Source organism: Pinus tabuliformis, chromosome 2_2 (genome assembly GCF_031772625.1).
Source record: "Pinus tabuliformis cultivar Carrire ecotype Pingquan chromosome 2_2, CPIR1, whole genome shotgun sequence".
NCBI lineage: Eukaryota > Viridiplantae > Streptophyta > Pinopsida > Pinales > Pinaceae > Pinus > Pinus tabuliformis.
In genome coordinates this window covers 659350530-659363459 of record NC_142300.1, presented here as the reverse complement: position 1 = coordinate 659363459, position 12930 = coordinate 659350530, and the positions used below count along the sequence as shown (strand labels likewise).

The following is a 12930-nucleotide window of genomic DNA, read 5'->3' as shown; positions in this document are numbered from 1 at the left end:
CTTCTTGGCTGTTGATGCCCATTGCCAAGAAGCGATCCATCCAAGATGAATCTTTGTTCTTGCAGGACGTTTGTTTCTGAAGCATCTGTGTGAAGAATGGCTAGTTTTATGACAGTGCTTACATGGATGAAGATCAAAACAGTGATCTTTCAGATGGCCAACTCAGTCACAGTGTTGGCATTTTATGATCTGTTATTGTTGTTGTTGCTATGGAAGAGGGGCAGAATCTGGAACAGCTGGAGGTGAACTGTCATGAGGAGTAGGTGAACTGTCATGAATAAATCCAGCACTTTGAAACTGAATGGGCTTGGCATAGTCTGGAATATGAAAGGACAAGTCCTTGTCATATCCAAGACCAGTTCTGTGCTTGTTGTGGACAAGTTGTTCCCAAGGTCTGATGATGGGTTTGGGAAGTGCAGACTAAGTTTCTGCATCTGCATGTACAATTGTTGCTTTATTAGGCACTAGATCTGAATGAACTTTAACAATATTGTCTTGCTGTTTATGGGAGTCTGTTTCATTATTCTGAACAGAAACAGGTTCAGAGTGATGACTCCTCTGTTTTAATTCTTCTTGTTGTAGCTGAGATTCAAGCTGCAAAAATTCAATGGTTTCTTGTGCAAGTTGTAAAGATGTTTGAATATCCTTGAGAGTGTTTTTGTTGACTTCAACTGTACTTCCATCAGTAGATAAGATTAGAGTGCTTAATAACTCTAATAATCCATGATTTTTCTCCATTATTCAAACAATCAAATCAATAAATGACCAAAAATGTACTTGTAGAAACAATAATGGTTTTAGGAAATTAATTTGCCAACTTCTCAACAAGAATTAATTTGCACTATGTCTGCTCATGTTCTCACTTCACAATTTCTTATGCCTCAATTTCTACACAGCAAGTCCAATATTGCTGCCTTAACATAATTTTCAGCTTGACAGGTTTGCAGCCCACAAGCTCTTCTTTTCCAGCAATGACAAGACCCCAACAGAAATGAGATTAGCTTCTATATTTTATCAACCATACACCATATAAATTTTTCGCTCCTTTTCTACCCAATGTCCTTTCACTAAGCTCGCTGATCCTTTCAACACCTCGCTCCCTGATTCACTAGTCCTCGAGCTGGAAGGATTTCTAGCCTCCAGCACTATTCATACTAAGAGGTAAAAATATTCTTGTTGCCACTATCGCTCACTCACAATGGTCTATTCAACTATTAATACTCAGATTTTCATTATATTATTCAATATTCATACCTGCTGTTGCAATGAATATCAATAATACCTTACAATTTCCAAGTTTGTGGCCTTCCTTAACACATCAGCTTCTTGCAATTGCATCCGACTTTGATGAGCGAGCAGCTAACTCTGCTGATAGCAAGGAATACCTAAATACATCCCAGAAAATTAAACTCTGATTGATACATGTTCAAAAAGTGAGGAAATATTATCTGTCAAAGAATTTTCGATGAGTGCATCTCTTGAAGCACAGTAACAAATTGACCCAACCAAAAGTTGTATTCCTTTCGTCCTTAGTAACACCGTCAGATGATTTTGACTCTGAGTTGCTTCAGCAGCCTGCAGAATTAATGACAGTACAGAATTAAACTCTCCGCCAGGATGCCCATCAGAAATTCCAACTCGCAAATTCAAGCTCTCGACGATCCTACGTGGAGGCTCCAATCTCTCTTAATCCGAGGGCCGCCAAATCACTGGCTCTTCTGTGTTAAGCTCTATCGAATTCAGAGGAATGGCCTGATGGAAATTACCATTACAAAGCTGGAGGAGGAAACATGTTATTTGCATTACCAACTAAGTCAGAAACGCAATGACCAACGTCTTTTAGAGTACAGGTTCAAACAACTACCATCATTGTCACCGCTAGTGACATTTTCCTCTTCGGATAAGTTAAAGTACCATACATTTTCATATTGTATCTTCAAGCAGAGCAATGGGCTGGAATAGTCTGACTGTATGAGAGTTCATAACCAACACGAACCAACATATAATCAAACGCAAAGATATCAAATTCGAGTGCCTCTCCATAGTCATTCCTCATTAAAGATTTCATTCAAATTCTCCACCAATCGCCATGAAGAACAAGGACATATTATGGATCTTTCAGCTTCCAACTTGTTGGTTAACAACACAGGGTCGATTATAAACCAGCATCTCAATACTACACCTATCTCTAATGAAAACACTGCCGAGTTCTTTCATATTCTTATCGCAACTCCGACACATCAATCTATCAGATTGCCACGATTTGGCGAGGATACCAGATTCTGTTGGTCATTTAGACCACCTCCAACACATCGTTATGCGGGGCTGTCATAATTTAGAGAGGATACCAGATCCTTTGGTGATTTGAGGGACCTCCAACATATCAATCTCGTTGCCAATGTGACGGTTGCAAGGAATCTGGCTATGGATTCAGATACAGCTATCGTCAACCTCGATGTAACTTCAACCTCCAAGAGTCCTGCGCAACAGCACCCGACTTAGTTAATGGAGCTCCCGGTGATCATCCACACCCACTTCAATAGGCGGAGGGGGACTAGAAAGAAATGCTTGCGTGTCCATTGACCAGGCAGCGTCCACACAAACGATTGCCTCGGCCAAATCCCTTTCTTAGACAAAGCATTGCGCATGTGAGATTCCGGAAAAATCTACTGCCGCTCGCAAGCACTGCCGGACGCCGGAGAACGAAACAAAATCTTGTGGCTTCACAACGGAGAAATCTTAAGGCTGCTACTGAACAAAATCTTGTGGCTTCACAACGGAGAAATCTTAAGGCTGCTAAATTCAAAGGCTTCCGAAAAAGATCTGCGAAATGGAAGCCAAACCGCCCGTGCTTTATCTGTTGGCATGCGGATGCCGATGCCTTATGCTGCAGATCCAACGAATAAGCTCCGTAAGTCTCTCAATATTGATTCTCTGCAAGAAAGAGGCGAGGAGGACGAAAGAAAGTTGCAGGAAAATGGAATGAAAAGTAACGCCAAAGAAAGTCTGCAGTCGCTCAAGAGGTTTTTAAATATTAGAGAAATTCGCTCGGATAAAAGTGGAGCAACGGATCCTGAATTTCCAGATGGAGCAGTTGCCAGGACGTGCGCGGAATGCAAAACAGACAGAACGCCGCTCTGGAGAAATGGCCCCGACGGACCAAAGTCTCTGTGTAATGCCTGCGGTATATACAACGTTTAGAAAAACGCAAAGAACGCTGCTACCAGGTCAGGGAGGTGTCAGTGCTGCAATATGGGCAGAAAATAGGAGTTACAAGAGAATCTAAAATGTCTATGAGACCAGCAGCGTGAAGAGGGCAGCGTATGGAGGCCAGTGGCGTATATGGAAGCCCAACAGTTTAAATTCACAGTTTTGTCAGGGAATAATGGTAAATCGCAGCACTGTTATACCAGTGCGCAGACTCTGATAGGCCGCAGGTAGGAATACAATGCCTAGTTGCAGATCTTATGCGCTCAGCTAAAATAAATGTTCAGGTAATGAATACTAGGCCAGCATTATTCAAGGCAGCTCAGACCAGTTGCTAAACCGTGAGAAAACTACACAGGCCACACATCATGGCTCTGATACCATGTTAAACACACATGGATAGCAAGAGAGATATAAAAGATAAAACATGCAATACAATTTTTTATTAACATGAGATATACATTTATAGTACAATATGTGACTCTTGGGTTTCAGATCCCAAGGTCTCTTGGACTGCTTTGGTCTATTCGGCTTCCACACTAACCCATTTAGGATTAGGTGTCCAACAGTCTTAATCCCTGTTAAGGATTCTTCATTGCCCTTGGCCCTCGTTAAGATTTTCATTCATTCAAACCTATAGATTTGTCCTTGATGTGCTAGCCTACCTTGTGAACTCCTACCTCAGTGATTGATCAGATCATATTAAACCTTTCTCGATTGACTCCATAGCCCAATGGCCTGAAAACTTTCTCTAGCCATCTGTTTTCTTAATTCCACCACTCAAACAAAACAAATTCCTTAAGCATTAAGAACTAGCCTAAGATCATATCAAAACAAAGCTAAATCATAAAGTGAGAGCCTTGTCTGAGTGTAGGTTGGCTAGAACCTATACTTAAAATATTGGTTTGTGGTTACCTTGGATGCTTTCCTTCTTTTAAATAACTTCTAATGAAAATCTGAGTGATAACATGGTCATCAAGAATTGAAGACATTACGATAGTAATAGTGAGGATAGAGACATGAAGCATTTCATAGACAATCTGAAAAGGCTAAAAGGTGAAGCTACAGATTGAACTCAAAGCTTTGTTCAAAAATATTTAAAGGATGTCGAAAAATTGAATTAAAAACCTCTGATCATAATAAAGCAGGGGTGTTTTTTAAAGATGAAAACAATCCTCTCAAAGAGCTGGAAGGGAAAAAAAACACCTTGCCAAAGAGGAAAAAGACATTAAGCTAAAGAGGAGAACCATCTTGTTCTCTGAAGGTGACAGGAATACTAAACTTTTTCACAAGTACGCAGGTCATACAAGAAACATTAACATTGTTTGGGAAAACAATAAGCTAGATAGCTCTAGGGTTAATAAGTCTTTTAAGGAGATAGTTGAAGTGAGAAAGCAACATTTTAAAAGTCTAACGGCAATAAATATTTGTGAAATCATGAAAATTATCAGGCTATTTCCCAACATTATCAGTGATGAAATGAACATATACTTGGAGGCAGAGGTGTCCAAAGAGGAGATAAAAGCAGTTTTAAACTCCAAAAAACTAAAAATCGTATACCCAATGGATGGACAGTTGAATTTCTAAAGAAGAATTTATGCTCCTTTATAATAGGCAAATATATGTTGATGTCTGAATAACTCTATGTTTTTTTTAATTTTTTCATTTTCCATGACAGGAAGTTCATCAATAATATTATGATGTTTGTTTGAAATCTCAGTCAACAAAGAAGTTTTGCAACTACAGCTGCATATTCAATTTGAAATGACTATAAATATTGATATGGATCGGACATCCTGTAGTTGGATAGACTACACATTTGATAAGGAATAAAATATATTTTTCCAAGTGAAAGTTTATATTAAGATGACAAGTAGTGTTTAGTGAACCAATGTCCTTCAAATCTCCTTCATGGGAGAGAGACTTATCTCTGGATGAAAAACATTAAGTGAATTTCACTATGAAGAGGATAGCTCTTTACATTTGGACTTACCTCATGAGAGTTATCATCAAGGGAAGAAAAACTCTTTTACTTAATCCATTAGCTATATTTGGAGGAAATTCTTCAAACTCCAAGGATTATTCTCATTACTGTCATGCACACTGATACCATTGACATTCTTTGGAACATATTATTTGCTCTTTTCCTTCCAATATTCTGGATGATTTTACTGCCAAATGTGATGCTTCCACACTCTTATGATTGTACCAAATTTTTGTCTTCAGAATCTGCATGATGCAGTTGCCTATAAGCTCTCTTAGCATTGCAAACCAACATATTTGCTTCAATTAGAAGCCCTTAGAAAAAGCAGGTGAAAGGACTGCAAATCTGGTTCCAATTCCACTTCAAAATAACAAGTGAAAACCCCCTAAAAACAACTTCATAAGACATGAATAAATCCTTGAAATTATGCATCCTTATCACTAAACTGCTAGAAATGATTCCTCATTTGCAAAGGGATAACAACTCCTCTTTGGATATTGCTTTCTAAGATCTGGATCACTTGTTAATGATACCTCAAGCAAAATATTTTTGAAACTTTTGTAACTGAAATGAAGATTCACCAACTTTATTGCTACACATTTTCATCCTTGGAGAAGAATGTTCAAGCACTTGTAAGTGTTGGATTTACATGCCATGGTGTACCAGAGTGTGCAAGAGTGTGCAGGAGCATCTCTATCATTCATAGAAACAAAGACCTTAGTGTAAATCCAATTCCCATCAATGAAGATAACAAATTTGAGTCCTAGATGTGTTTTTTTTAATTTTCAAAATTTGGCAGTATCCTCCTATGATCATACACTTCTAGCACTACCAACAACATAACACCCATGCATCTTTTCAAACTGACCAACAAGTTGTCCAACTACTCTAGAAGTTGCAGAGATGAAAACCTTTTTCTCTTGTTTCTCTTGACCCATAAGTGATTTTTTTTATACAAGTGTGTCTAAGAGAAGTTTCAAAATTTACGGCTTAGAGGGTTCAGCTACAAAACCAGTCATGGTGCTCCTCCGGTTGTCCATGGCCTCGTCCCTGCCATAATAATTGTGAAAAAAATTGAAACCACACACAGGCACAAAATAGCAACAATAAGAATGATAACTCTTTTTAGATTCAAAACACTTTTATGTTAGTGAGAATAGCATGGTGATTTTGGGGTCTAGAAGGGGGTTTAGCACTTGATCAGGATCACCACCAAGTTTCTAATGGAAGAAACTCTAATAACTCTAAAGAAAAGTCATGGTTTCAAAAAAAGAGGAGGGAAAGGGCATGGTTGACAATCAGTGGGGCCCTTGCAACAAACAAAACCCCATTTCTAAATTATTTTTCAATCATTTCTTTGAAGTTCAAAAGTTGATTGATGTAGAACCAATTAAATAAGCAACTACCTGGAGAAATAACTAAAAAGGCAAAAGTGGAATTTCAAAAAGGCTAGATAAATCCTTTGGTTCTACTTAGTTTATGTTAGATTCAGAAAGTAAGATCATAAATTGTTTAGGGAAGCTCACCCTATATTGCTACAAATTGAATGAGAGAGTAAGAAACCTCTAGCACCCTTTAAGTTTAATCACTTACTGGCTAAATAAAAAGGATTCCAAGGCTGTGGTCATCAAGAATTGAAGACGTTGCGATAGTAACAATGAGGATAGAGACATGAAGAATTTCATAGACAATCTAAAAAGGGTAAAAGGTGAAGCTGCAGATTGAGCTCAAAGATTTGTTAAAAAGGATTTAAAGGATGTCGAAAAATGAATTAAAACCCTTTGATAATAATAAAACAGGGGTGTTTTTGAAAGATAAAATCAATCCTCTCAAAGAGCTGGAAGGGAAAAAAAAACACCTTGCTAAAGAGGAAAAAGACACTAAGCTAAAAAGGAGAACCATCTTGTTCTCTGAAGGTGACAGGAATACTAAACTTTTTCACAAGTACGCAAGTCATACAAGAAACATTAACATTGTTTGGGAAAACAATAAGCCAAATAGCTCTAGGGTTAATAAGTCTTTTAAGGAGATAGCTGAAATGAGAAAGCAACATTTTAAAAGTCTAATGGCAGCAAATATTTGTGAAATAATGAAAATTATCACGCAATTTCCCAGCATTATCAGCGATGAAATGAACATAGACTTGGAGGGAGAGGTGTCTAAAGATGAGATAAAAGTAGTTTTAAACTCCAAAAAAATAAAAATCGTATACCTAATGGATGGACAGTTGAAGTTCTAAAGAAGAATTTATGCTACTTTATAATAGGAAAATATATATTGTTGTCTGAATAACTCTGCGTTTTTTTTACTTATTTCATTTCCCATGACAATAAGTTCATCAATAATATTATAATGTTTGTTTGAAATCTCAGTCAACAAAGCAGTTCTACAACTGTAGTTGCATATTCAATTTGAAATGACCAGAAATATTGATATGGATCATACAGCCTGCAGTTGGATTTTCCAAGTGCAGGTTTATATTAAGCTGACAAGTAGTGTTTAATGAACCAATGTCTTTCAAATCTCCTTCGCAGGAGAGAGACTTATCTCAAGATGAAAAACATTAAGTGAATTTCACTATGAAGAGGATAGCTCTTTTCATTTGGACTTACCTCATGAGAGTAATCATCCAGGGAAGCAAAATTATTTTACTTACTCTATTAGCTAGATTTGGAGGCAATTATTCAAACTCCAAGGATTCTTCTCATTACTGTCATGCACATTGATGTTGTTGACATTCTTTGGAACATATAATTGGCTCTTTTCCTTCCATAATTCTGGATGCTTTTACTACCAAATGTGATGCTTCCACACTCTTATGGTTGTACCATATTTCTGTCTTCAAAATCTGCATGATACAGCTGCATGTAGGCTCTCTTAGCATTGCAAATTAACATATTTTGCTTCAATTAGAAGCTCTTAGAAAAAGCAGGTGAAAGGACTGCAAATCTGGTTCCAATTTCACTTCAAAATAACCAATGAAAACCCCCCTAAAAAGGGTTTCATAAGATGCGAATAAATCCTCAAAATTATGCATCCTTATCACTAAATTGCTAGAAATGATTCCTCATTTGCAAAGGGATAGCAACTCCTCTTTGGATATTTCTTTCTAAGATCTAGATCACTTGTGAATGATACCTCATGCAAAATATTTTTGGAACTTTTATAACTGAAATGAAGACTCACTGGCTTTATTACTACACATTTTCATCCTTGGATAAGAATGTTCCAAGCACTTGTAAGCATTGGATCTACATGCCATGGTGTACCAAAGTGTGAAAGAGTGTGCAGGAGCATCTTTGTCATTCATAGAAACAAAGACCTTAGTGTACATCCAATTACCATGAATGAAGATAACAAATTTGAGTCATAGATGTGTTTTTTTTTTAATTTTCAAAATTTGGCAATATCTTCCTTTGATCATACACTTCTAGCACTCCCAACAACATAACATCCATGCATCTTTGCAAACTGGCCAACAAGTTTTCCAACTACTCCAGAAGTTGCAGAGATGAAAACCTTTTTCTCTTGTTGCTCTTGAAGCAGAGGTGATTTTTTCTATACAAGTGTGTCTAAGAGAAGTTTTGAAATTTAGGGCTTAGAAGGTTCAGCTACAACACCAGTCATGATTCCCCTCCAGTTGTCCATGGCCTCATCCCTGCCATAATAATAGCAAAAAAAATTGAAACCACACTGGCACAAAATAGCAACAATAAGAATGATAACTCTTTTTAGATTCAAAACACTTTTATGTTCATGAGAATAGCATGGTGATTTTGGGGTCTAGAAGGGGTTTTAGCACTTGATCAAGATCACCACCAAGTCTCCATTGGAAGAAACTCTAATAACTCTAAAGAAAATCTATGGTTTCAAAAAAAAAGGAGGGAAAGGGCACAATTGACAATCAGTGGGGCCCTTGCAGCGAGAAAAACCCCATTTCTAAATTATTTTTCAGTGATTCCTTTGAAGTTCAAAAGTTGATTGATGTAGAACCAATTAAATAAGCACCTACCTAGAGAAATAACGAAAAGGCAGAAGTAGAATTTCAAAAAGGCTAGATAAATCCTTTGTTGCTACTCAGTTGATGTTAGATTCAGAGAAATAGATCATAAATTGTTTAGGGAAGCTCACCCTATATTGTTACAAATTGAATCAAAGAGTAAGAAGCCTCTAGCCCCCTTTAAGTTTAATCACTTACTGGCTAAATAAAAAGGATTCCAAGGTTGTGGTCATCAAGAATTGAAGACATTATGATAGTAATAGTGAGGATAGAGACATGAAGCATTTCATAGACAATCTAAAAAGGGTAAAAGGTGAAGCTGCAGATTGAGCTCAAAGCTTTGTTCAAAAATATTTAAAGGATTTCAAAAATTGAATTAAAAACCTCTAATAATAGTAAATCAAGGGTGTTTTTGAAAGATGAAATCAATCCTCTCAAAGAGCTGGAAGGGAAAACAAACCACCTTGCCAAAGAGGAAAAAGAAACTAAGCTAAAAAGGAGAACCATCTTGTTCTCTGAAAGTGACAGGAATACTAAACTTTTTCACAAGTACGCAAGTCATACAAGAAACATTAACATTATTTGGGAAAACAATAAGCCATATAGCTCTAGGGTTAATAAGTCTTTTAAGGAGATAGCTGAAGTGAGAAAGCAACATTTTAAAAGTCTAATGGCAGCAAATATTTGTGAAATCATGAAAATTATCAGGTTATTTCCCAGCATTATCAGTGATGAAATGAACATAGACTTGGAGGCAGAGGTGTCCAAAGAGGAGATAAAAGCAGTTTTAAACTCCAAAAAACTAAAAATCGTATACCCAATGGATGGACAGATGAATTGTTGAAGAAGAATTTATGCTCCTTTATAATAGGAAAATATATGTTGTTGTCTGAATAACTCTATGTTTTTTTTCTAATTGTTTCATTTTCCATGACAGGAAGTTCATCAATAATCTTATGATGTTTGTTTGAAGTCTTAGTCAACAAAGCAGTTCTACAGCTGTAGCTACATCTTCAATTTGAAATGACTAAAAATATTGATATGGATCAGACATCTTGCAGTTGGACAAACTACACATTTGATAAGGAATAAAAGATCATTTTCCAAGTGCAGGTTTATATTAAGCTGACAAGTAGTGTTTAATGAACGAATGTCTTTCAAATCTCCTTCACAAGAGAGAGACTTATATCTGGATGAAAAACATTAAGTGAATTTCACTATGAAGAGCATAACTCTTTTCGTTTGGACTTACCTCATGAGATTAATCATCCAGGGCAGCAAAATTCTTTGACATACTCTATTAGCTAGATTTGGAGGCAATTCTTCAAACTCCAAGTATTATTCTCATTACTATCATGCACACTAATACCATTGACATTCTTTGGAACATATTATTGGCTCTTTTCCTTCCATAATTTTGGATGCTTTTACTGCCAAATGTGATGTTTCCACACTCTTATGATTGTACCAGGTTTCTGTCTTCAAAATATCAATGATACAGCTACATGTAGGCTCTCTTAGCATTACAAATCAACATATTTTGCTTCAATTATAAGCTCTTAGAAAAAGCAGGTGAAAGGACTGCAAATCTGGTTCCAAGTCCACTTCAAAGTAACAAGTGAAAACACCCTTAAAAGGGTTTCATAAGACATGAATAAATCCTCGAAATTATGCATCCTTATCACTAAACTGCTGGAAATTATTCCTCATTTGCAAAGGGATAACAATTCCTCTTTGGATATTGCTTTCTAAGATCTGGATCACTTGTGAATGATACCTCATGCAAAATATTTTTGGAACTTTTATAACTGAAATGAAGATTCACTGGCTTTATTGCTACACATTTTCATCCTTGGATAAGAATGTTCCAAGCACTTTTAAGCATTGGATCTACATTCCATGGTGTGCCAAAGTGTGCAAGAGTATGCAGGATCATCTCTGTCATTCAATAGAAACAACGACCTTAGTGTACATCCAATTCCCATCAATGAAGATAACAAATTTGAGTCCTAGATATGTTTCTTTTTAATTTTCAAAATTTGGCAATATCCTCCTTTGATCATACACTTATAGCACTCCCAACAACATAACACACATGCATCTTCGAAAACTAACCAACAAGTTGTCCAACTACTCCAAAAGTTGTAGAGATGAAAACCTTTTTCTCTTGTTGCTCTTGAACCGGAAGTGATTTTTTTTATACAAGTGTGTCTAACAGAAGTTTTGAAATTTATGGCTTAGAAGGTTCAGCTACAACACCATTCATGGTGCCCCTCCAGTTGTCCATGGCCTCGTCCCTGCCATAATAATGGCAAAAAAAATTGAAACAACACATAGGCACAAAATAACAACAGTAAGAATGATAACTCTTTTTAGATTCAAAACACTTTTATGTTCGTGAGAATAGCATGGTGGTTTTGGGGTCTGTAAGGGGGTTTAGCACTTTATCGGGATCAGCACCAAGTCTCTTACAATGGCCTTTAACTATCAAAATTGATTTTTTTTTTCTGTAGGAACTTGGTGGGCCTCGCAGTGTGTGAGAAGAGTGAGCAGATCATAGAGTATTTGGTTTTTGTGAGTACAGATCCCAACTGTGATGTTCTGGATTGAGATGTTTGTTTGTTTCTTTTCAAAATGTGCTCCATTTTCTAATGGTTGTTAATCTCTCTGGGACAGCCTTTTAAATATTAATTTGAGAAACAATTTTCTTTCTAGTTTGTAATCGCTCTAGGTGCTTTAAAAATTTTGACTACATGTTTATGTTGTTAACTGAGCTAACCAACCTTTGTGAATTCAGCCCCTAGATAGGAAATGTTCCAGAAAATATAGTTAGTTTTTCTGAAGAGTCAGAGCAACCATGATTACTGCCCGGTTTATTAAGTGTGTGACTGTGGGGAATGGTGTTGTGGGAAAAACTTGCATGCTTATTTCCTACACAAGCAACACATTTCGAACGGACTATGTACCAACAGTGTTTGATAACTTCAGTGCAAATGTAGTGGTGGATGGAAGTACAACGAATCTTGGCCTCTGGGACACGAAGGGACAAGAGGATTACAACAGGATCAGGTCCCTGAGTTATAGAGGTGCAGATGTCTTCCTCCTGGCTTTCTCCTTGATCAGCAAGGCCAATTATAAAAACATTTCCAAAAAGTGGATTCCAAAATTGAGACACTACACACCATTTGTGCCTATCATTTTGGTGGGGACAAAATTAGATTTACGAAAAGAAAAACAGTTTTTTGCTGATCATCCCGAAGTAACCCCAATCTCGATAGCACAAGGTGAAGATTTGAAGAGGAAAATTGGGGTTGCAGCATACATTGAATGCAGTTCTAAAACACAACAAAATGTTAAGGTTGTTTTTGATGTCGTAATCAAAGTGGTTCTTCAACCACCAAAGCAAAAGAAATGCGAAAACAAGAAAAGAACATGATTTATTCTTTAAGGGATTTATCTATCTTTGGCATCTGCAGAACTTTATAGTATATTATTTAATCAAAGGTTGGCATAATATTTCCCAAGTATTTATGATTTGTTACTTTATGTTCAGTATGTTGAATTTATTGTAAAGCCAGATGCTCTAGAAAAAGGTCCTAGTTTTTTCATTTTATATCATTGCCTATGTGGTTATGGAGGACTATTTTGAAATGTAAATGAAAGGTCCTGATTTTTTTCATTTTATATCATTTCCTGTTGTGGTTATGGAGGACTATTTTGAAATGTAAATGAAATTTGG

At 36.6% G+C, this 12930-nt stretch overlaps 1 pseudogene; it reads left to right on the top strand.

The window, feature by feature from the left end:
- Positions 1 to 12025: 12025 nt before the first annotated feature.
- LOC149194340 (rac-like GTP-binding protein 7 pseudogene) lies at positions 12026 to 12639 on the top strand (annotated as a pseudogene).
- The last annotated feature ends 291 nt before the right edge of the window (positions 12640 to 12930 follow it).